Here is a 23,479-nt window from a genome sequence, read left to right as displayed (position 1 = left end):
AGCTGTTTCTAATTAACATCACTGGAACAAATATGATGCAGGCTTCACCGTTAAAAGGTCATTGTTTTACTCACTACCTTCTGTTTGCAGTTGCTGCCTGAAGGTCCCTCCGCTACCCCTGTCTGTCACGAGGGATGGGCTCCACACCCCCTGCCTCTTTCATCGGCGGGATCCGAGAAACACAGTGCAACGGGAACCAAAGCCAATACGAACATTGTATATTATAACAAGTTGTGTATTAAATTACTTTTCTTTAAGCAGCTGAGGCTTCGGGTAGAACAACATACTGCCATTTATATAAAGGAAGATAAATTGGTAAAAGAATCATGGAAGGAAAATGGTCAATGGTGTGTGGGCCAGAAAATACGTTTCAAAAGCTGAAAATCTCTGTACCATTTGTTGTGATCAGCATGCCCATCACGCTGGAGGGCATAATGCCTGATATAGTCATTTTGTGTTATGCAGCAGTAAAAATCTCACTTACTGCAACTTTAAGTCGTCAAACTCATTACCGCTCAGTTGATGTGTGAAGAAATACCAGTGAGCTGAAGCCTCGAAACACTGTGCCGTCTCAAATCAGATTTCACATCGAAAGTAATAAACACACACTGATGTACACAAAATCACCACCGTTCTTGGCTGACGCAACAGGGCGGGAGAAAGAAAAAGAGTCTCTCCTACTTAAAGTTAAACCCTCATAATCGGCTGGGAAAATAAGTCAAACCACTATTTTTCCAAAGCCCCCTCTTTTATAACACAAACTGACACAAAAATGAGTACGTATCTGTGGCATCCTGCTGAGCCTGCAAATAAAGCTACAGCCAACAGCAGAGCCGGTGGTCACACAAAAAACAAAACATGAAATAATCACCCATAATAGGGACAACAGGGAAAGATCGCACCATGACAACAGATTCATTAGCAACAAACGCAGACGCAGCATTTACACCCAACACTAAAACTATTTTCAGCGTTTTGTTTAGATGCTCTTTGTACTCCAGCCCTGTCCTCACTTTCACAGGTAGTGTGCGTCCCAGAAGACCACTGACTGTAACGTGACAAACCAGAGTGTGACGATCAAAGTGGTTCAAGAATGAATCTAAGACATGGTTTGATGATGTACTGGGACAGACTTGTGCCATATGACCTATGCAAAAATAACAGTAGCACACCCAAAATGTATATAATTTAGCAGAACCTTGGCCCTCCAAGGAAGTGTCCCAGCGATGTCAGGACATGGCGCCATTACACGCTGCAAAAAATGCAAGGGTTTACAAAAGTATGTCAACGGCCACAATGGGATAAAGGAATTTTTAAGCATCAAGAAAATTCTTCCATGGTTAAAACAATGAGGAATATCCTGGTTCATCCTCCCTGGCCTTCCACAGTTTTCCAAGGTATGAACAATGAGGATGTGACAAAAACTGTGAAACTGAAAAACCAGAATTTTTTACATGTATCTTGCCATTGGCTGTGAACTGTTTTATTCTACTTCTGTCTCCATCTAATCCTGTCCTCTGTATCTTCCTCTTGTCACTCTAACCGCCTGCATTTCCTCCTCACCACACCCATCAAAGTCCTCTTTGGCCTCCTCCTTCTCCTCCCTCTGACTGCATCCTCGGCATCCTTCTCACAATACGAGGGCTGTCCGTAAAGTATAGGTCCTTTTTATTTTTTTCAAAAACTATATGGATTTCATTCATATGTTTTTACGTCAGACATGCTTGCACCCTCGTGCGCATGCGTGAGTTTTTCCACGCCTGTCGGTGACATCATTCGCCTGTGAGCACTCCTTGTGGGAGGAGTCGTCCAGCCCCTCGTCGGAATTCCTTTGTCTGAGAAGTTGCTGAGAGACTGGCGCTTTGTTTGATCAAAATTTTTTCTAAACCTGTGAGACACATCGAAGTGGACACGGTTCGAAAAATTAAGCTGGTTTTCAGTGAAAATTTTAACAGCTGATGAGAGATTTTGAGGTGATTCTGTCGCTTTAAGGACTTTTCATGGTGCGAGACGTCGCTCAGCGCTCTCAGGCAGCGTCATCAGCCTGTTTCAAGCTTAAAACCTCCACATTTCAGGCTCTATTGATCCAGGACGTCATGAGAGAACAGAGAAGTTTCAGAAGAAGTCGGTTTCAGCATTTTATCCGGATATTCCACTGTTAATGGAGATTTTTTTAATGAAAGACGTGCAGACGGGTCCGCGCGTCGGGACGCAGCCGACGCGGCGCGGCGGCACAGGAAAAACACCTCCGTGTTGATAACCATTTGTTAAAATCCAGTTGGCTTTTGATGGCTTTCAGTGGAGTGAGTATATGAGAAATTGTTTATCAGCTGGAGATGTTCCAACTTGTCCTCAAGGCTCAACGGAGGTGTTTTTCCTGTGGTGGAGCGTCACGGCGGCTGCGAGCCGACGCTGCAATCCGCCTGCACGTCTTTCATTAAAAAAATCTCCTTTAACAGTGGAATATCCGGATAAAATGCTGAAACCGACTTCTTCTGAAACGTCTCTGTTCTCTCACGACATCCTGGATCAATAGAGCCTGAAATGTGGAGGTTTTAAGCTTGAAACAGGCTGATGACGGCGCCTGAGAGCGCTGAGCGACGTCTCGCACCATGAAAAGTCCTTAAAGCGACAGAATCACCTCAAAATCTCTCATCAGCTGTTAAAATTTTCACTGAAGACCAGCTTAATTTTTCGAACCATGTCCACTTCGATGTGTCTCACAGGTTTAGAAAAAATTTTGATCAAACAAAGCGCCAGTCTCTCAGCAACTTCTCAGACAAAGGAATTCCGACGAGGGGCTGGACGACTCCTCCCACAAGGAGTGCTCACAGGCGAATGACGTCACCGACAGGCGTGGAAAAACTCACGCATGCGCACGAGGGTTCAAGCATGTCTGACGTAAAAACATATGAATGAAATCCATATAGTTTTTGAAAAAAATAAAAAGGACCTATACTTTACGGACAGACCTCGTATACCCTACATCCCTCCTCTGGCTATCCCCAAACCACTTCAGTTTCACCTCTTTCATTTTGTCTCTAAATTGTCCTACCCATGCTGTCCCTCTGATTAGGGATGCATCGGTCCCCAATTTTTCAGTTCCGATCCGATCTCTGAATTTGGATATCTGCCGATACCAATATTTTTCCCATCTGATACCAGAGCTCTGTTTGCTTTAGTATTACTATCATTGTTGATTTTATATGAGGATTTTCTTAAAAAGGAGACCTGAAAGTTGAGCTACAATTTGCCAGAAGATGCATCTAAGATGAAAGCCTAGATTTGATATTTTGGTGACAGAATTAACCCCTTAACGCCTATTGTCGCATATATGCTACAATATTTGACTCAAATATGCAACATACCAAATTGACCAGTATGCCTGTTGTTGCAAATTTGCAACATACCATTATTATTATTATAACATAAAGTCATTACCAAAATACCAAAATTACTATTTATTTTTTGTGCAAAAGTGAAATTAATAATCTCAACATTATTTACCATCTACTTAAAGGCAAAAACACACACAAAACATTTTTTATATACAGCTATATAAATTCAGGCATCAAGGGGTTAAGTACTTTTACTTTTTATGAACTTTTATATAAAAGTCTATATTTTTATAGACTTTTAGAGAAAAGACAGCACTCTCTCTTCCTGCCTGTGTCTCTCCCTCTCTCTCCTCTCTCTCTCTCTGTTTCTCTCTCTCTCGCTCACTTTCTCCCTTCCTCCGTCTCTCTCTCTTTTTCTTCCACTCTCGCTGTTGAAGTGCTGCACAAACTTCAAACTTTTGGGAAACAAAAAACCTTTCAACTGTAAAATAAATGTATCATCATCTATGCTCACGCACAGGATTTTAATGGAGACTTTTTCCCTTTCAGCGGACAGAAACTCTGTTCGGCTTCTCCTCAGCTGCACGCTGAGCAGGCGTTTTACAGCCTCGGGATAGTGAAGCGGCTAACTTTTTAGCACACATTTTCAGCAACAATTCAGTTAATTCTTTAGAAAATCCGTGTTCAACGAACAGACAATTTGAAGCCGAGAGCCAGGCTAGAACACTGCAGAAGAGAGCTCTCTCAAACAGCCCGGCTTTAAAAACCTCCCCCTCTCCCCTCCTCCCGGTCAGCAGTAAACAAGCAGAGAGCAAAAGTTTCACAGTGGATCTTCTCCAGCATCAGAAAATGTCACGGGTTGGATCGGTATTTTCGGATACGTGAATTATGTCGGTACTACAACCCGATACCGATCCAGGATCGGATAGGTCCCATCCCGACCTCTGATATAGTCATTCCTGACTAGTGGCTCCATCCTCAGCATCCTTCTCCCTATATGCCCTGGGTCCCTCCTTTGCATATGTCCAAACCATCACAATCTGGCCTGTCTGCCCTTCTTCACCTCTCTACCCCACTGACCATGAGTTACATTTGTTATAATGAGATGTTTATTATTTTTAAAGTTAGAAAAATGCAAAGTAAAAAGTATAAGCAAAATGTTTATGTGGAAACTATAGATCCTCAAGCCAGTTCTTGAACATTTCAAATGATATTACTCCATAATTAAATTTCTGTTCTATACCTATATGAGGAAACCTAACCGGAATGTATTATGATTTGAAACATGTTTTCTCCTTGAAGCTGTGATTCATACCAAACCATGAAGGAGGCAAACCATTACACCCCTAATGGACAAACTTTCAAACTGCGACCTTCCAGGCTACATATCCATAAAGCTGACAATAGGTCTTCAGGCATGCATCATATGCAAAAGAAGCCATGACTCTTTGGTGTTACACCAATTCCTAAAAATGTCCAACATTATGATTTTGGTACATCCTCATTTACGAGGTCTGTTAGAAAAGTATCGGACCTTTTTATTTTTTTCAAAAACCTGATGGATTTGAATCACGTGTGCTTGCGTGAGCAAACCTTGATCCTTCGTGCGCATGCGTGAATTTTTTCCCGCCTGTCGATTGCGTCAGTTCCTGGTAAGCAGCTTTTGTGTGAGGACATGTGGAGCGCGCTGGGCAGATTTTTATTAAAAGGAAAATGACGGAATGATTGGAGCAATGCTACTGCATCAAATTTTGCCAGAAACTGGGCGACAGCCAGGTGGAAACCATTCGGAAGATTCAGACGGCTTTTGGAGATGATGCAATGAGCATCACACGGATTAAGGAGCGGTATAACCGGTTTAAAGACGGCCGCGTAATGGTGGAGAGCGAGCCGCGCTCCGGTCGGCCATCAACATGCCGAAATGATGAGATCATTTCCAAAGTGAATGCTGTGGTGATGCAGGACCATCGTGTGACTGTCCGAGAAATTGCGGAAGAGGTGGACATCAGCACTTTTTCGGCACATTCCATTGTGACAGAAGATTTGGGCATGAAAAGAGTTGCGGCTAAATTTGTGCCGAAGTTGCTGACGGCAGAGCAAAAGCAACTTCGTGTTGAAGTCTCACAGGAAGTCTCACATGCTGGACTTCACAACGAGTGAATCCGACTTCATGGACACCATAATCACTGGTGATGACTCCTGGGTGTATGGGTACGACCCAGAAACCAAATTCCAGTCGTCACTTTGGAAGCATTCCACATCACCAAGCCCAAAGAAGGCTCGCCAAGTGAGCAGCAACGTTAAGGTGATGCTGACTGTTTTCTTTGACTCCCGCGGTGTGGTACACCACGAGTACGCACCACAGGGGCAAACAATCACCAAGGAGTACTACTCCGTTGCCTACGTAATGCTGTGTGGCGCAAGAGACCGGAGTTGAGGGCCACAGGAAATTGGCGCATCCATCACGACAATGCTCCAGCACATTCCTCGCACTTAATTCAGACTTTTTTGACAAAAAAAACCAGAGTCCGGTGGTTCAACAGGCTCCTTACACTCCTGATATGGCCCCTTGCGACTTCTGGCTGTTCTCCAAACTCAAGATGCCATTGAAAGGAACGAGATTTGAGACAAGAGAGGACATTATGGCTGCAACGACAGCGGAGCTGAACTCCATTTCAAAAGAGGCTTTTTCGGAATGCTTCCAACAGTGGCGGCACCGCTGGGAGAAGTGTGTGGAGCCCCAAGGAGACTACTTTGAGGGTGATTAGGTTTCCATCGCTCCAGGTATGCCAGTTTTTTTTCCCCAGCCAAAGGTCCGACACTTTTCCAACAGACCTCGTATAATGAATTTCTTGGAGTAATTATTTTGCCTGTCTAGATCAGCCTTTATTGAAGTGTGGTCCACAGATCATTGGTGGTCCATGGGTGACCCCTATTGGTCCGGGAGTGTATTGTTAAAATATCACATTTTAATTCTAGACGGGTGGTGGTCAAGCGGTTAAGTGTGCTTGTTTCCACTGTGGAAGGTTTCTGGTTCAAGGCCCGCCCTGCCCATTCTTCATATAACGCGGAGTTGCATCAGGAAGGTCATCCGGCATAAAAGCTGTGCCAAATAAATATGCAGCTCTGCTGTGGCAAAAACAAGGGAGCAGGTAAAGGGACTTACCTTTAAATTAATATATTCTAAACGGAAAGTGTTTTTCAAGTTCCCAAAGTCAAATTAATTCTTCATTATTAACGCAACATATGTAAATTATTAATGTTTTTGGATATTTGGGGAGTTAAGGGGTTCAGCAAGATTTTTTTTTATCGGTTAAGTGGTCCTGGGTCTGAAAAAGCTTGAGAAACACTCGTTTAGGTGCACCTTCATTTCAATGTGACAGCTAGTGATGTGTTACAAAATTTAAAGAGGCAATCAATGTGACCCAAGAGATTTCAAAGGTAAAGAGTCCCTCATCCACACCAGCTTGGACCTTCTGTCCCTGGATGTGAGTTGAAACACCTCATTAGTATTCGGAATCACAAACCCAAAGAAGGCCTGTCTGGCTATCTGTTTACGTCTGGGCTTGCTTTCTGTTTGTCGATGTCTCCATCTCTTCCCCCCGACCATCTTTGTAGTGTGATGAAACGGGCTCAGCCATCCTTCAATAAGATGCAAATAAAGCTTTGGAAATGTGTTTGTATGAACATGGGGTTGAATGCCTGAATGGATGCTAAACAATACGAGATAATGACATGCTTTGAATACGTGTCTGAGCGTGCATCGACAACAAATGGAATGGGAGAACAGAATGCTTGTGTTTATTGTGTGGGACATTTGGCATGTTCCATTGCAGGGAAAATCTGAGAGCCAACCCAGACCGGAGATGTGTGTGTGCGTGTGTGTGTGTTTGTACATGGCAGCTAAAGCCATGTTTGCTTGAGTCCATATTTCGCAGCCGCAGGCTCGATGCATACACGTCTGTGGCCATCCAGCTGCTTTTAACACATGTTCCAATCACGGAGAAAACATACCTCTGAGCGTGCAGGATGGCGTTGGGGCGGGGAGCTCTGCCTCGTGACTAATCACCATGCTACTTGTTAATTACAGTGCAGGGAAATGGAATGCTGTTTGTAAGAAAAAGGAGGGGAAAAGGGGACAAATGGGAGAAGAAAAGAAGGGAGTGTGATATGTCAACTGAACTTCATTTACTTTCAGTTGCTTGTGTGTATTAGCTGGCAAGCATCCTGCCAACGTCGAGTTAATGAGGTAGATGCGAGTCGCTGCGGTGCTGCTGAATGTGAGATTTCTCAAGGAATAAATTCACAACACTGAGATGCCACAAAGACACGGCTTTTGAAGTGTTTCAGAGCTGCAGCATCATCCTCAGGTAGTTGGATGAACTACAATTACTTTGAACAAGCCACAGAACTCCACCCTGGAGCTCACTCTTTTCTATTGGCGCAAATTTCAGTTCTAGTTCTGGTTGTAATATTTGGTGGTGCTTATGTGACCCAACCGGACACTAACGGTAAGGCTCAATACTGCTAATCACGGTTTAGATTAGACAGAACTTTACTGATCCCATGGGAAGACTCCCTCAGGGAATTTGAGGTTCCAGCAGCATTGTATAGCAGCACACAGGGTAAGAAGCACAGAGTATCAAAAGTGAAAGTAAAAACAGTTTTCAAATATAAATATAAATACACAAATACAAATACCAGGCACACTAAACAATACTGGTTTACTGACTACTACTGTTCCTCTCCTTCCTGTCCCCTGTCTTCCTGTTACTCCTCCTCCCCCTGAGTGAGGAGTTGTAGAGTCTGATGAGGGACAAAGGAATTTTTCAGTCTGTTGGTCCTGCACTTGGGAAGGAGCAGTGTGTGGCTGAAGAGGTTCCTCTGGTTGTTGATGACGGTGTGCAGAGGCTGACTGGCATTATCCATAATGTCCAGCAGATTGTCCAGTGTTCTCGTCTTTGCCACCATTACCAGAGTGTCCAGCTTCATGTCAACCACAGAGCCAGCCCGCCTGATCTGTTTGTACAGCCTGGATGTGTCCTACTCTTGAAGATACACTTCTTTATCACAATGCAAATTATTTAGGGGTACCTACCTACTGGGGGAGGTACACTAGGCAAATGTTAGCGTTAGCTAGCTATTATAAGTGTAACTTAGGCAAAACTAGCTAGCATTAGCAAAAACTTGTACACAGTTGACACAATGTAATTCAGAACGTGTGAAGGAAAGAATAATAAAAGCAGCAAATCTCTTCAGCTGCTCCCTTGTTTTCACTCAGGGCCGCCACATGTTGATTCCGCACAGTTGTTTACGCCGGATGCCCTTCCTGAAACAACTCCACATGACATGGAGAAATGCGGCAGGGGTGGGGTTTGAACAAGGGAACCTTCTGCACTGAAACCAAGCGCACTAACCACTTAGCCACAACCCCTCTCTGTATTAAACAAGCTAACAGCTACACTGACCAACTACAGTATATTTTAGGTTACACGATGCACTGGGACATAGAGTTAAATGAGTCATTACAATGGTGGCAGTGAGGCAGGAAGACGGGATGTTCAATCAAGTTCAGAGGGTATGGTCAACTGTCAGGGTATCTGAATTTGCATTACAAGATTCTTTCAGGCATATTGTAACATTTACAATTCCAGGTAAGGAGGATATTCAAATGCTTTAAATCCCCCCCAACCGTTGTTTTTACCTCTTTTGGGTGAGGACTGAAGTCTCTTCGTCACACTCTGGCGACATTACAGTGTGCTGATGATCATTAGTGTAGGTTTCACTGAAGGTGGTGTCTGGAACTATATCTAGTCCCGGTGGAGCCGACAGAGCGGTCCCCCCTAAAAATCGGTCTGCCCTGCCTTCACCACGCATGCATCATTAGCTGCGGTTCACCGATTATCACGTTGTTTCTGCTTAAAACTGCACTCTAGTCATCATCTATCTCAGCAACAGATATCTGAATCTTTTGTACAATAATCATTTCCACATAAATTCAGCATTATTTCATCATAAAGGACGGGGGAAGCAATCAGAGCGCCACAGCTACATGAGCTGCTAGCTGATGCGTTCACTGCGCATCAGTCATTTCAAAGCGACATGGAGTATCTCCCAGTTTTTGCTTAAAACGGCCTTGTTTCTGCTTAAAACTGACTTTAGAATTATTTAAGAGGTTTTACTTTTATCATCTGATGGGTAATAATCCCATTAATCCATTTTATCGCAAGCTGCTGTGCTCCAAAATGACGCATACGCAGTGGAGGCAGGGCGGAGCAATTTTTAGGGGCGGACAGTTCGGTCTGCCACACCGGCAACAACTGATGACATTTCAAGGATGAGTCTGGTGTGGATTCTAAAAGAATCTTTTCTACCCAAGATGTGACCGCGAGACTTAAAGTTTTACTTTTTTAGGCCACAGTGGACAGTGTTGAATGTTACTTATGTTCTATTACCCAAGAAACAATAAAATGCAGCATATTTAATGCTATACATATCCAAAAAGTAGTTGTTCCTTCATATCTCTCCATCAACTTCATTTCAAAAAGTTTTGAAACTGTATTAAATTTCAAAACTTTTTAAAGTTAAACTTAATCCAAATTATTTCAAAGATCAAGTCTACAAAGTGATACATATTTAGGGCCTGATTTACTAAGATCCCAGATGATGAGTGCTAAATTGTGTGAGTAATCCAAACTTTTGCACGTTAGGGTGGAGATAGCTTTGAAGATTTACTAAGACTAATTGTGTAATTGATAGTGAGCAATAATGGGATACAGACTGCAGTATATTAATGAGGATTTTGCATGTTAATGGCCATGAGCACAATATGAAACCAAATGTAAAGCCTTATGTGCCTGCTTGTACTCTGCAGTCACCGGATGTAGACATACTCCGAGTCCTAAGGGTTAAAAAGAAGTCAGCGAGTTTTAGAGCCTTTTCCTTCTGTGCACCTACCTTGTGGAATAGCCTGCCTGTTGGGATTTGAAAGGCAACTTTCATGGACCTTTTAAGACTAATCTTAAAACCTATTTATTTTCTATTGCCCATCATTAGTTTTATGCTTTTTAGCTTATTTTAATTATTTTGCTTGTACAAAATGATGTTTTACTTGCTTTTACTCTGTGATGTGGGGATCTTTGTTAATGATTTGATTTTTTCATTTAAAGTGTTTTTTAAAGAAATTTATTATTATTATAAAAAAGTCATCCCCTTGCAGATATGTGCCTTGTGCTTCATTATGCAAACTCTGCCACATAACTGAGCATGTATTTAAGCAAACTGGTGAAGAATTATGCATTGCTCTGCTGGTGGCACACACACAGACAAGTGTGCACACAGAATTGTTGTCTGCATGTTCCAACAGCAGAATGCAGCATAATTATTAACCGGTTATAGTAATTGTAGTCAATTATGCTTAAAACTTTATCAATACATTCTTTAAATTTTTATCTGCTGGTGTCATGAACAAATGTTTTATATATATTTTATTTATTTATTTTTACAAAGATGGCTTATATAGGATATAAATAATTTTGTACCTATTAGTGATTCTTGTACACTCTAAGAAATAAAATGTAGAATTTAATTGATAAAGTTAAGGTAACTTTTTCCACATAACTGTCAATAAAGTGCAAAACAATATTGGGATTTAAGTGTTAATGTTTAATTTGATTTAATTAATTTCAAAAACAATACTGTTTTGGACTTAATTGACAGTGTTATGTGGAAAAAGTTACCTTAACTTTATCAATTAAATTCAACGTTTTATGCCTAAGAGTGTATGTTTCATTTCTTAGAGTGTAGCAGCCGGTGGATCATTTCCAATTAGTGTTTTATTTTTCTCCCTATTGCACCTAATTTGTTCAACTTGAGCGTGTGTGCAAAAAAAACCCCCCAAAAAACCAACAAAAAAACAAACAAAAAGTAACACTCATACAACCTGTCAGACCTGATTTGACTTACGTATGAAAATTCCTGTGGTCAGTTGTGTTGTCAGTTAATGGCCATGTCAAAGTCAAATTTATTCCCAAGTTGTTTTCTCACTAATTCACCCTATTCTGTGGCAAAGCCGCACAATTTAAGCAATCTAAGAAGGTTTTGTTGAATTTTTATCTGAATAATTAAGGAACATCATGTCTTGTATGGTGCCTCCATTCTGAGTCGAAAAGTACAACTTTTCTCAGCAGATATGAAGAAAATGCAAATCCCCATTTCCTCTAAGACTCTGATCAGAACATTTGGCATCCCAAAAGTTCTGTATTTTCATTATGTCACTCAAAAAGAGTTCAGCAAAGCCTCAGCCTCTAAACAGAAAACAAAGTGGAAAAATACAGACTCGGTGAGCAAGCAGGCGAGCACAAAGCCGACACTTGATCTAATTTATGCAGCGTGATTGGAAAATTAACAAATAATTTGAAAGTAAGTGCCGAGCTGAATTAATTTCCCTTTATTTACCTGATGTCTTGGAAGTGCTTTTCATGATTCTCAATAACAAAGGCAAACGTTATCTGGCTGCGTGGCTTTGAGTTATACTCAAAAGAAAAATGTCTCCTAACACACATTCTTTTGACACTGCACTGCCTTTTTGATGGCAAATGTTTGGATGCATTTCTCATTTATGCATTACTGTCGATTTGCATGAGTTGACCTGCAACTAAAATATAACAATTAGGGACGTCCCGTTCTGATGTCACTCACTACAAAAGCATCAGGGTTCGTGCTAACCAGAAACCATGGCTGATAGGAGATGTTCACAGTCTCCTGAGAGGTCGGGGAGGCAGCCTTTAGGGCCGATGACATTGCGGGACGAGCAACGCCTCCAGCCAACCTGTCCCGCGGCATCAGGGAAGCAAAACGGAAATACAGCAAGACACACAGGTTGTCCATCCAGCCCTCACCCCTGGACACAAAGAACTCTTATGTGTGTATGCTGTTCTTAGGCTTCAGGTTAGCATTAAACATAATCACTCTCCAGCAGCTAATGCAAACACTCAGACACCTGGGACTCAAAACCTCTCTCTACAACTGGATGCTGGACTTTCTCACAGGGTGGCCACAAAATACGCGGGTTGGCAGAAACATATCCAAGGCCATCACAATGAACACTGGGGCCCCACAAGGGTGCGTGCTCAGCCCACTGCTTTTCACCCTGATGACCCACGACTGTGTCTCTACCTACAGCACCAACGGCATTGTCAAGTTTGCAGATGACATGACTGTGGTGGGCTGCATTACTAACAATGATGAAGCCAAGTACAAGAATGAGGTGAGCCAACTGGTCCAGTGGTGTAAACACACCAAACTCTTCCTGAACGTGAGAAAGCCCAAAGAGATCATGGTAGACTTCAGGAGAGGACAATCAAAGCTGTTTACCTAAGAAAGATTCAGTTCACTTACAATTGGTCACATTTCATCTGCTGTGAACTGTCTTTGCATTTTACTGCAAGCATTTGCAACTGTTTCCTGCTGATGGTCATTTGCACTGTCATCTCACAAGCCTCTCTTTTGCACCTCCTCACTCTCCACTACTGCTTATTGTATTTGGACTACTGCCGGTAGGTAGACAGACAGACAAATGTATTTAACCAATTTTATCAAAGGTGAAATTGATCATCACAATCGTGGTGGAATGGTCTTACTTGATCTACAGAAGGCTTTTGGCATGGTTAACTATGACATTCTGATTTACAAATTACATGCATTTGGTTTTATGGATGATGCTGTTAAATGGTTGAACTCTTATCTGTCAGGTAGAAACCAAATAGTTAATGTGAACGGTGTTATGTTTGACCCTGCTATGGTAATGTGCGGAGTCTCGCAAGGAAGTATCTTGGGGCCTCTACTATTTCTGTTGTACGTAAATGACATGGTGGTAGCAGTTAAGTGTAAACTGTTGTTATATGCTGATGATTCAGCATTATTGGTGACTGGGAAAGATACTGCTGATATTGAGTTGAGGTTGAGTAAGGAACTCCAAAATGTAAATAACTGGTTGGTGGGTCACAAATAATCACTTCATCTTGGGAAAACTGAGTACATATTGTTTGGGTCAAAAAGTAAAATTAACAAAGCCAATGAGCTTAAGATTGAATGTAATGGTACCATTATACATGCCCCCCCCCCCCCCCCGCCAAAAGAAATCGGTAAGACATCTAGGTGCAGAAATACATCAGACTGTATCTGGAGAGGTTATGGGCCTGTAAGGTAATAAAAAAGATTAGTTCAAGAAGTAAATTTCTGGCTAGGAAATCCAAATACTTGGACATGGATACAGTGAAACTGCTTGCAGCAGCATTGGTCCAGAGTCATGTAGAATATGCTTGTACTTAATTCACTGCAAAAACTGAAATCAAAGAAATTAAAAAAGACTTGTTTAAAGAAAATTTGACTTAATTTTTGTCTAAATAGAAAAATTATCTTTTTGAGCATTTTTTACATAAGAAAAAAAAACTCATATTGGGAAAATGTATATGACTTTTTCTTACGTTTTCTTAAGTTCTTAAGTTGTCCAAAAAGTATCGGACCTTTTTATTTTTTGCAAAAACCATATGGATTTGAATCACGTGTGATTGCATCAGCCAAGCTTGAACCTTCGTGCGCATACGTGAGTTTTTTCACGCCTGTCGGTTGCGTCATTCGCCTGTGAGCACGCTTTGTGTGAGCACTGATCCACCCCTCTCGTCGTTTTTTTATTGCGAATAAATGTCTGAACGATTTGGAGCTTTGCTGCATCAATTTTTTTACAGAAACTGTGAGAGACCTCCAGGTGGACGCCGTTCGGAAAATTAATATGGCTTTCAGGGATGATTTTGTGGAGATTACACAGATTAAGGAGTGTAACTGCCGCTTTAAGGACGGCCCACAACTGCTGCCGCGCTCCCAGCGCCGATCGACAGGCCAAATCAACCAGATCATTTCCAACGTGAAGGCTTTGTTGATCTGGGACGTCATCTGACTTCCACAAAAAAAGGAAAAAGGTGTGGACATCAGCACTTTTTTGGCACATTCCACTGTTAAAGGAGTTTTTTTCATGGAAAGAAAAGCGACGTCTCGGTCCTTGATCTTTTACTGGTCATGGAGATTCTGAATCTTTAAATAAAAATAAAAAAATGTCTAGTTTTAAGGCACATTTTGATTATTCAGTGCCCAGACATTTTGCTAGTTTTGAGAATTCTAACCAAGTAAATTTTTCTTACCCCATTGGCAGATGTTTTTGCTTAATGTCATGCCTGGCCCAGTTCCAGGCTTCAGTCCTTATTTTCCCTCTTTATTTGGTTCTGCTCCTTCTGCCCCAGCCTTGTTTTATTAATTGTTACTTTCATCATGTGTTTATTCTACGTTCTATTCTTGCTTTGTTACTTTCTTTCTTTGTTACTCTTAGACTTTGGCCATGTTTCAGTTCCGTTCTTGTCTTGTTCTATCAGTCTGTGTTTTCATGGTTTATCATTTAGTTATTGTTTGCCTATTCTTGCTGTTCTCATTTCTGTTATGTAGTACTGTTATGCCAGGTTTTGTTATCACTTAGTTTCTATTTTTCCTATAGTTTTTATCTGTCTGTTCCAGTTTAGTTTTGTCATAGTGTTTAATTTCCTATTATTCTGTTTATCATCTTCTGGTTTGCTTTTAAGTCCTGTTCAAGTTTAGATTCCTGTTCATGTTTTCTTTGTATGATCTTTAGTTGACTTGTCTGTAATTCTCTTCACTGCTCACCTGTCTGTCTCATCCTGTCCTCGTCTGCTCTGTGTCAGCTTCATTTTTATCAGTCTTCTTCTGATCACGGAGATCTCTTTCTGCACCTGCACTTTCTCATCACTGTTGGCCACGCCCCATTTGTCTGTCGTTTACTTGCCCATTTGTCACCGCCTTTCTGCATCTCTTTTGCCGCTTAGTTTTAACCTGATCACGCCCCCTTCCAGGCCCTTCCTCCACCACGTGCACCTCATTATCCTATTACCACCTGTTCTTATTTAAACTGCTTCAGTTTACTTCCTTCCTGCTCGTTTGTTGATTCATTCACTTACCAGCACTTTGTCTCGTCCTGTTTTTGCCAAGCCATGTTTTTGACTCTGCTCTGTGTACCGGATCCTGCCTTTTGCCTCAGCCCTGATAACTGTTCGCTCGTGTACTGACTCTGCTTGTTTTTGACCACGTCCTCCGTCTTGTCCCTGCCTGGTACTTTTGCTCCGTGGACTGCCTTCCTGTTACCAAACCCAGGCCAGAATTAAACCATCCTTTAATCATATGTCCTGTTGTGGGCCTGCATTTGTGTCCAGCCTCTGTCTGTGCCTTGCCTCCGCTCAGTCCTGTCACTTAATACAAGACAATTTGGCTAGATTTGGGATTATTTGTCTTATTTTGAGAGGGACAGTTTTTGCAGTGATTGTATAGCAATTTGCTGCAGGCTATCAAGAACAAACTACAAGTATGTCAAAACAAACTTATTAGAACTGTAGTCCATCTTCCAGCCAGAACTCATTTAGATTACTCGCACTTTGTTCAACTTAATTGGTTACCGGTAGAGAAACGTGTAACTCAGTGTTGTGTGGAAGCTGCAACAGTTCCTCGGCTTTGCTAATTTCTACAGGAGGTTCATTAAGGGCTACAGTCAGGTAGTTAGCCCCCTGACAGCCCTGACCTCACCAAAAGTTCCCTTCACCTGGTCGGATCGTTGCGATGCCGCGTTCAAGGAGTTGAAACGACGCTTCTCGTCTGCACCCGTTCTGGTGCAGCCCGATCCTAGTCGCCAGTTAGTGGTTGAAGTGGACGCCTCGGACTCAGGGATAGGAGCTGTGCTTTCCCAGAGCGGGAAGACCGATAAGGTCCTTCACCCGTGTGCCTATTTTTCCCGCAGGTTGACCCCGGCCGAACGGAACTATGACGTCGGCAATCGAGAACTCCTTGCGGTGAAAGAGGCTCTTGAAGAGTGGAGACATCTGTTGGAGGGAACGTCCATGCCATTCACGGTTTTCACTGACCACCGGAACCTGGAGTATATCAGGACCGCCAAGTGGCTGAATCCCAGGCAAGCCCGCTGGTCACTGTTCTTCGGCCGTTTTGACTTCCGGATCACCTACCGTCCCGGGACCAAGAACCAGAGATCGGATGCCTTGTCCCGGGTACATGAAGATGAAGTCAAGACGGAGTTGTTGGATCCACCGGAACCCATCATCCCGGAGTCCACTATCGTGGCCACCCTCACCTGGGACGTAGAGAGAACCGTCCGGGAGGCCCTAGCACGAAGCCCGGACCCCGGAACTGGGCCGAAGAACAGACTTTACGTCCCACCAGAAGCTAGGGCTGCAGTCCTGGACTTCTGTCACGGCTCTAAGCTCTCCTGTCATCCAGGGGTGCGAAGAACCGTGGCAGTTGTCCGGCAGCGCTTCTGGTGGGCGTCCCTAGAGGCCGACGTCCGGGATTATATCCAGGCCTGCACCACCTGCGCCAGGGGCAAGGCTGACCATCGTAGGGCTTCGGGTCTGCTCCAGCCGCTGCCCGTGCCCCATCGCCCCTGGTCCCACATCGGCCTGGATTTTGTCACGGGTCTCCCGCCGTCCCAGGGCAACACCACCATCTTCACGATAGTGGACCGATTCTCCAAGGCGGCCCACTTCGTGGCCCTCCCGAAGCTCCCGACGGCCCAGGAGACAGCGGACCTCCTGGTTCACCACGTCGTCCGGCTGCATGGGATCCCAACAGACACTGTCTCAGATCGCGGTCCCCAGTTCTCCTCGCACGTCTGGAGGAGCTTCTGCCGGGAACTGGGGGCCATGGTGAGTCTCTCATCCGGGTACCATCCCCAGACCAACGGGCAAGCAGAACGGGCCAATCAGGAGATGGAGCAGGCCCTGCGTTGCGTGACAGCCGCGCACCCGGCGGCCTGGAGTACCCATCTGGCCTGGATCGAGTATGCCCATAACAGCCAGGTGTCGTCAGCCACCGGCCTCTCCCCTTTCGAGGTATGTCTGGGGTACCAACCGCCTTTGTTTCCAGTGGTTGAGGGAGAGGTTGGTGTGCCCTCGGTCCAGGCCCACCTACGGAAGTGCCGTCGGGTGTGGCGTGCCGCCCGTTCTGCCTTGCTGAGGGCCCGGATGAGGTCAAAGGCCCATGCAGACCGTCGGCGGACCCCGGCCCCTGCGTATCGGCCAGGGCAGGAGGTGTGGTTGTCGACAAAGGACATCCCCCTCAAAGTGGACTCCCCCAAGTTACAGGACCGTTACATCGGTCCCTTCAAAATCCAGAAGGTCATCAGTCCAGCCGCAGTGAGGCTTCAGCTGCCGGCCTCACTGCGGATCCATCCTGTATTTCACGTGTCCCGAATCAAACCACATCACACCTCACCCCTCTGTACTCCGGGTCCGGCACCGCCTCCTGCCCGGATCATCGATGGCGAGCCGGCTTGGACTGTGCGCCGGCTTTTGGATGTCCGTAGGATGGGCCGGGGCTTCCAGTATTTGGTGGACTGGGAGGGGTACGGACCTGAAGAACGCTCCTGGGTGAAGAGGAGCTTCATTCTGGACCCGGCCCTCCTGGCCGATTTCTACCGCCGCCACCAGGAGGCGCCCGTTGAGGGGGGGGTCCTGTTGTGTGGGCCGCTGAAGAGGAGGTACTGCTGGCCCACCACCACCAGAGGGCACCCTGCCTGGAGTGCGGGCTCCAGGCACCAGAGGGCGCTGCCGCCTCACAGGAGCAGCCGGGGTGACAGCTGACACTCATCACCTGTGACAGCTGTCACCACTCATCTGATCTGCATCGGTATATCAGCAAGACGTCATCTCCACCTCTTTGCCGAGATATCGTTCTACCTGAAAGGTAATATCATCAGCCTGACTGCTTGATAGAAAGCCCTTTTTGTGATTTTTGTGAGTGATAACAGACTTTTTCTCCAACGAGAGGTGGTGGTAGCTTCCCTGCCGTGCAGATTGCTGGGTGCAGACGCACCCACGTTTAATTGTGTTTTTGTTCCTCACCAGCAGTACCAGGTCCGACACGCGGAGGCAGTGGCCACCTGGGAGTTCGGGACTTGGCGGCTCCAGTATTCCCGGGGTCTGGTGGCGGAGGAAATCGTGTGGTTCCGGTTCTGCTTTGGACAGGCATCTCCTATCTTCGAGCCTGCCCACACGACACCTTGTAATTTGACCTCTGATCTATTGTGTAATCTGTTGTGTTTGTTGTGCACGTTCGCAACAGTAAAGTGTTGTTATTTGACCTATTCCATTGTCCGTTCATTTGCGCCCCCTGTTGTGGGTCCGTGTACTTACACTTTCCCAACACTCAGTCTAATTTACATAATGTTCATGTTAACTGTCCCAATTATTTCCAGTATTTTTGTTATGTCTCTGAGGTACACAACATTAGAAGTAGATCTAATCATTGATCATTATTCAAACTGTTGCTATGTGGAGTGCCACAGACACAACCCCAATTCCAATGAAGTTGGGATGTTGTGTAAAATGTAATTAAAAACAGAATACAATGATTTGCAAATCCTCTTCAACCTATACTCCGTTGAATAACCACAATGACAAGATATTTAATGTTCAAACTGATTAACCTGTTTTTGTGCAAATATTTGCTCATTTTGAAATGTCCCGCGGCATTGGCATTTTAAAGACTGGCATATACATTAACTGCACAGATGCAATGTCACATTAATGTAATTGGCAAAAATGAAAGGCATGTGTGGGGAGATTATGGAGGGGTTGTCGTGTGTTTTGGGGGAGTTGTGTTGTGTGTGCAGGGGTTGCATCTATGGGAGGGGATGGGCATTGAAACATACATTAATACACACATACCATATTTTCCGGAGTATAAATCGCAGCTTGTTTTTACTAGTTTTGGAGGCAACGTACATTCTGGTGGGATTTATATACCGAAAATTCACAAGTCTGTTATTAATAATAGTAATTATAATGACAGTCTATGTAGGACTTTAAGGAGGTGATGGTCTAGTGGTTAAAGCACTGGGCTTGAGATTGAACTGATGATGATCTGGTCACAAACAGTGGTGGGCACAGTTCAGTTAATCAGCTAATTAGCAAAGCTAACTTTTTCCATTCGTGCATTAGGATTTCAGCTAACACTGAAAACCACTAGCCAACCAAATAGCTACCACTAAGTTTAGTTCGGTAAACTTTAAGTTAGCTAATAATAATGTTTTACTGTCAAAAATGTTGGTAAACCTTGAAATCATGTTTGTTGCTGTTGGCGCGTATACACTAAATCATTAAGTGGACTCAACACATTGTACAAAGGCAAAAACCATCAAGCCAGAGTCAATGCAAGAGCTCAAGCCAGAATCAACGCATTTGTTACATTAAAATTATGTTCCATGCATATTTTTATTTCTTAATACTTCTTATCCATTTAATACGTTTGTACTGTCAAACTGTATGTTGAATGAAACCTACTGTTTCATTTCATTCATTTATTTAATGATTTATTTGCATCTTCATCTGATGTTAGCATGCTAAACCTTTTTGAGAACCTCCATGTTTACAATATATATTATAGCGGAGGTGATGGTCTAGAGGTTAAGCGTTGGGCTTGAGACCAGAGGATCCTCGGTTCAAATCCCAGAAAATTGGGCAAGGTCCTTAATCCCCTAGTTGCTCCCGGTGTGTAGTGAGTACCTTGTATGGCAGCATCCTCACATCGGGTGAATGTGAGGCATTATTGTAAAGCGCTTTGAGCGTCTGGTGCAGATGGAAAAGCGCTATATAAAAGCAGTCCATTTACCATTTAACTTCCCCAAGAATCAAAAGCACTGAACAAAATAAACTCCAACAATAAAAAAGAAGAAGAAAGAAGAATAAAAATAAAAATGCATAAAAATCCCAAATAAAGCATTCATGACACAGAAAAAGGTGTGACTTGTACTCCGGAAAATACGGAACATACACTCAACAAAAATATAAACGCAACACTTTTAGTTTTGCTCCCATTTTGTATGAGATGAACTCAAAGAGCTAAAACTTTTTCCACATATACAATATCACCATTTCCCTCAAATATTGTTCACAAACCAGTCTAAATCTGTGATAGTGAGCACTTCTCCTTTGCTGAGATAATCCATCCCACCTCACAGGTGTGCCATATCAAGATGCTGATTAGACACCATGATTAGTGCACAGGTGTGCCTTAGACTGTCCACAATAAAAGGCCACTCTGAAAGGTGCAGTTTTATCACACAGCACAATGCCAAAGATGTCGCAAGATTTGAGGGAGCGTGCAATTGGCATGCTGACAGCAGGAATGTCAACCAGAGCTGTAGCTCGTGTATTGAATGTTCATTTCTCTACCATAAGCCGTCTCCAAAGGCGTTTCAGAGAATTTGGCAGTACATCCAACCAGCCTCACAACCGCAGACCACGTGTAACCACACCAGCCCAGGACCTCCACATCCAGCATGTTCACCTCCAAGATCGTCTGAGACCAGCCACTCGGACAGCTGCTGAAACAAATTTCTGCACAAACTGTCAGAAACCGTCTCAGGGAGGCTCATCTGCATGCTCGTCGTCCTCAGCGGGGTCTCGACCTGACTCCAGTTCGTCGTCGTAACCGACTTGAGTGGGCAAATGCTCACATTCTCTGGCGTTTGACACGTTGGCGAGGTGTTCTCTTCACAGATGAATCCCGGTTCACACTGTTCAGGGAAGATGGCAGACAGCCTGTGTGGCGTCGTGTGGGTGAGCGGTTTTCTGATGTCAATGTTGTGGATCGAGTGGCCCATGGTGGCGGTGGGGTTATGGTATGGGCAGGCGTCTGTTATGGACGAAGAACACAGGTGCATTTTATTGATGGCATTTTGAATGCACAGAGATACCGTGACGAGATCCTGAGGCCCATTGTTGTGCCATACATCCAAGAACATCACCTCATGTTGCTGCAGGATAATGCACAGCCCCATGTTGCAAGGATCTGTACACAATTCTTGGAAGCTGAAAATGTCCCAGTTCTTGCATGGCCGGCATACTCACCGGACATGTCACCCATTGAGCATGTTTGGGATGCTCTGGACCGGCGTATACGACAGCGTGTACCAGTTCCTGCCAATATCCAGCAACTTCGCACAGCCACTGAAGAGGAGTGGACCAAGATTCCACCGGCCACAATTGACAACCTGATCAACTCTATGCGAAGGAGATGTGTTGCACTGCATGAAGCAAATGGTGGTCACACCACATACTGACTGGTATCCCCCCCCCCCCCAATAAAACAAAACTGCACCTTTCAGAGTGGCCTTTTATTGTGGACAGTCTAAGGCACACCTGTGCACTAATCATGGTGTCTAATCAGCATCTTGATATGGCACACCTGTGAGGTGGGATGGATTATCTCAGCAAAGGAGAAGTGCTCACTATCACAGATTTAGACTGGTTTGTGAACAATATTTGAGGGAAATGGTGATATTGTGTATGTGGAAAAAGTTTTAGATCTTTGAGTTCATCTCATACAAAAAGGGAGCAAAACCAAAAGTGTTGCGTTTATATTTTTGTTGAGTGTACATACAGGGAAGAATCAGCTATGAGTTGGCTGCAATCTACTCAGATACACTATGATCATTACAGCAAAATGTTAAATACATAAATCAGTGCATATTACATATGCATTTACATTTTTCAGTATTTTTGACTGTGCTGATTTGACGAATGCAGCCTTTGAATTTCTTTTCTTTTCTCCAATGCAACACTTGCTTTCTTAATGCGTATAAATGCAACACAGGAGTAGTTGGAGGGCACACAGTTGATTTAAGCTGAATTTGGTTTCCACCACAGCGTAATTTGTGCTCCTGGGAAGGTCGGGATGACTGACTAAATCCATTTTTTATGAGCAGGAAGGGGAGAGAAAAAAACCCTAGACCTCCAGCGATCTAATTGCTTTTGTAATAAGAAACACATACAAATACACATGTTTGCATGCAAAGACACATCCACATGCGCAGCCATTCCTGCTTCACTCTCAATATCAAGGCCTAATCAGTGGCTGTCACGTCTCTCATTGTTACTGATGGGCTACGAGGGAAGAATCGGCTATGAGTTGGCTGGAATCTACTCAGATTAAAAAACAGAACACAGCACAAATCAGGAATGTCTCCATCATAAGGCAGTACTTTCTTTTTATTGCATGACCCGTATATAATCCTATCTGCCTTTTGCAGCAGTGCATGCAGGGAAGGCAGAGGGGACATGAGTTACACCTCAAATGAATTTATTGGGCATCTGTTCCTGTGTGTGAGCTGTTCGGAGTGATATGCAGGTGCCAAGCTTCCTCTGCTGAGGACAGGAAAAGGTCGATTCATCATTAAGGCTGCCAATAAAGATTTATTTGTTTTTTAGAATTGATTGATCTAACGATTACTTTCCTGATTTATCTATTGACTATCTTCTGATTATTTAATTAATCCTGTAGTTAAACACCTGTATTTTTTCAGCCTTATATTTCAGCTTTGTGTGCAACTGGTCAGGCCTCAGAAGTGAAGCAGAGTAGGTCCTGGTTAGGACCTGGCTGAGACACATTTTGGTAAGACTGGGCTGGATCATGTGCCCACCCTGAACCAGTGGTCTCAGCTGAAACATGAACAAAATATTCCAGTGTTTTCACAATTTTATATAAAAAATAAAAATACTAATTAAAGCTACAGTGTGTAGAAATTAGTGTCATATAGTGGTGAGGTTGCAGATTGCAATGTGCTATCAGTCCTGATTTTGTTTCCCTTCGTGTTTTTGCTTCTTTGTCAACAGGGATTCATGCACATTTACTTTCTCTTGTGATGACCAACATGGATAATCCCCCACTTCACAAAATTGAGGATTTTCAATCTTGCAACCAGTCGACTGGACAAAGAACTCTGAATAACTCACTTTAATAATTTCAAGCAAACTTCACATGAGGATACAACACAAGAAATACATGAAGGAAAAGAATTACAGTCTAATGGGAAATAATTAGATTTATGTTTTTTAAAAAAAAATACTGTATTCGTTGAATTCCACATCCAGTGGTTGACCAATCTGTTAATTCAGGTATTTTGTTATTAAATATTTACTACAACCATTCTATAATGTATGCAAGCACCTTGTATGGCAGAGTGCGGACATCAACTGGAGCACAGATGTGTAGTTTACCACTCATCTTTATCA

At 43.6% G+C, this 23,479-nt stretch overlaps 1 protein-coding gene across 1 annotated transcript in view; it reads right to left on the bottom strand.

Annotated features, from left to right (window-relative positions):
• The window catches only part of nrg3b (neuregulin 3b), a 613,393-nt gene that overhangs the window by 94,671 nt on the left and 495,243 nt on the right, over positions 1 to 23,479 (bottom strand).

This window comes from Thalassophryne amazonica, chromosome 18 (genome assembly GCF_902500255.1).
Source record: "Thalassophryne amazonica chromosome 18, fThaAma1.1, whole genome shotgun sequence".
NCBI classification, from domain to species: Eukaryota; Metazoa; Chordata; class Actinopteri; order Batrachoidiformes; family Batrachoididae; genus Thalassophryne; species Thalassophryne amazonica.
The sequence above is the reverse complement of the archived record's forward strand: the minus strand, read 5'-3'. Positions and strand labels throughout refer to the sequence as shown.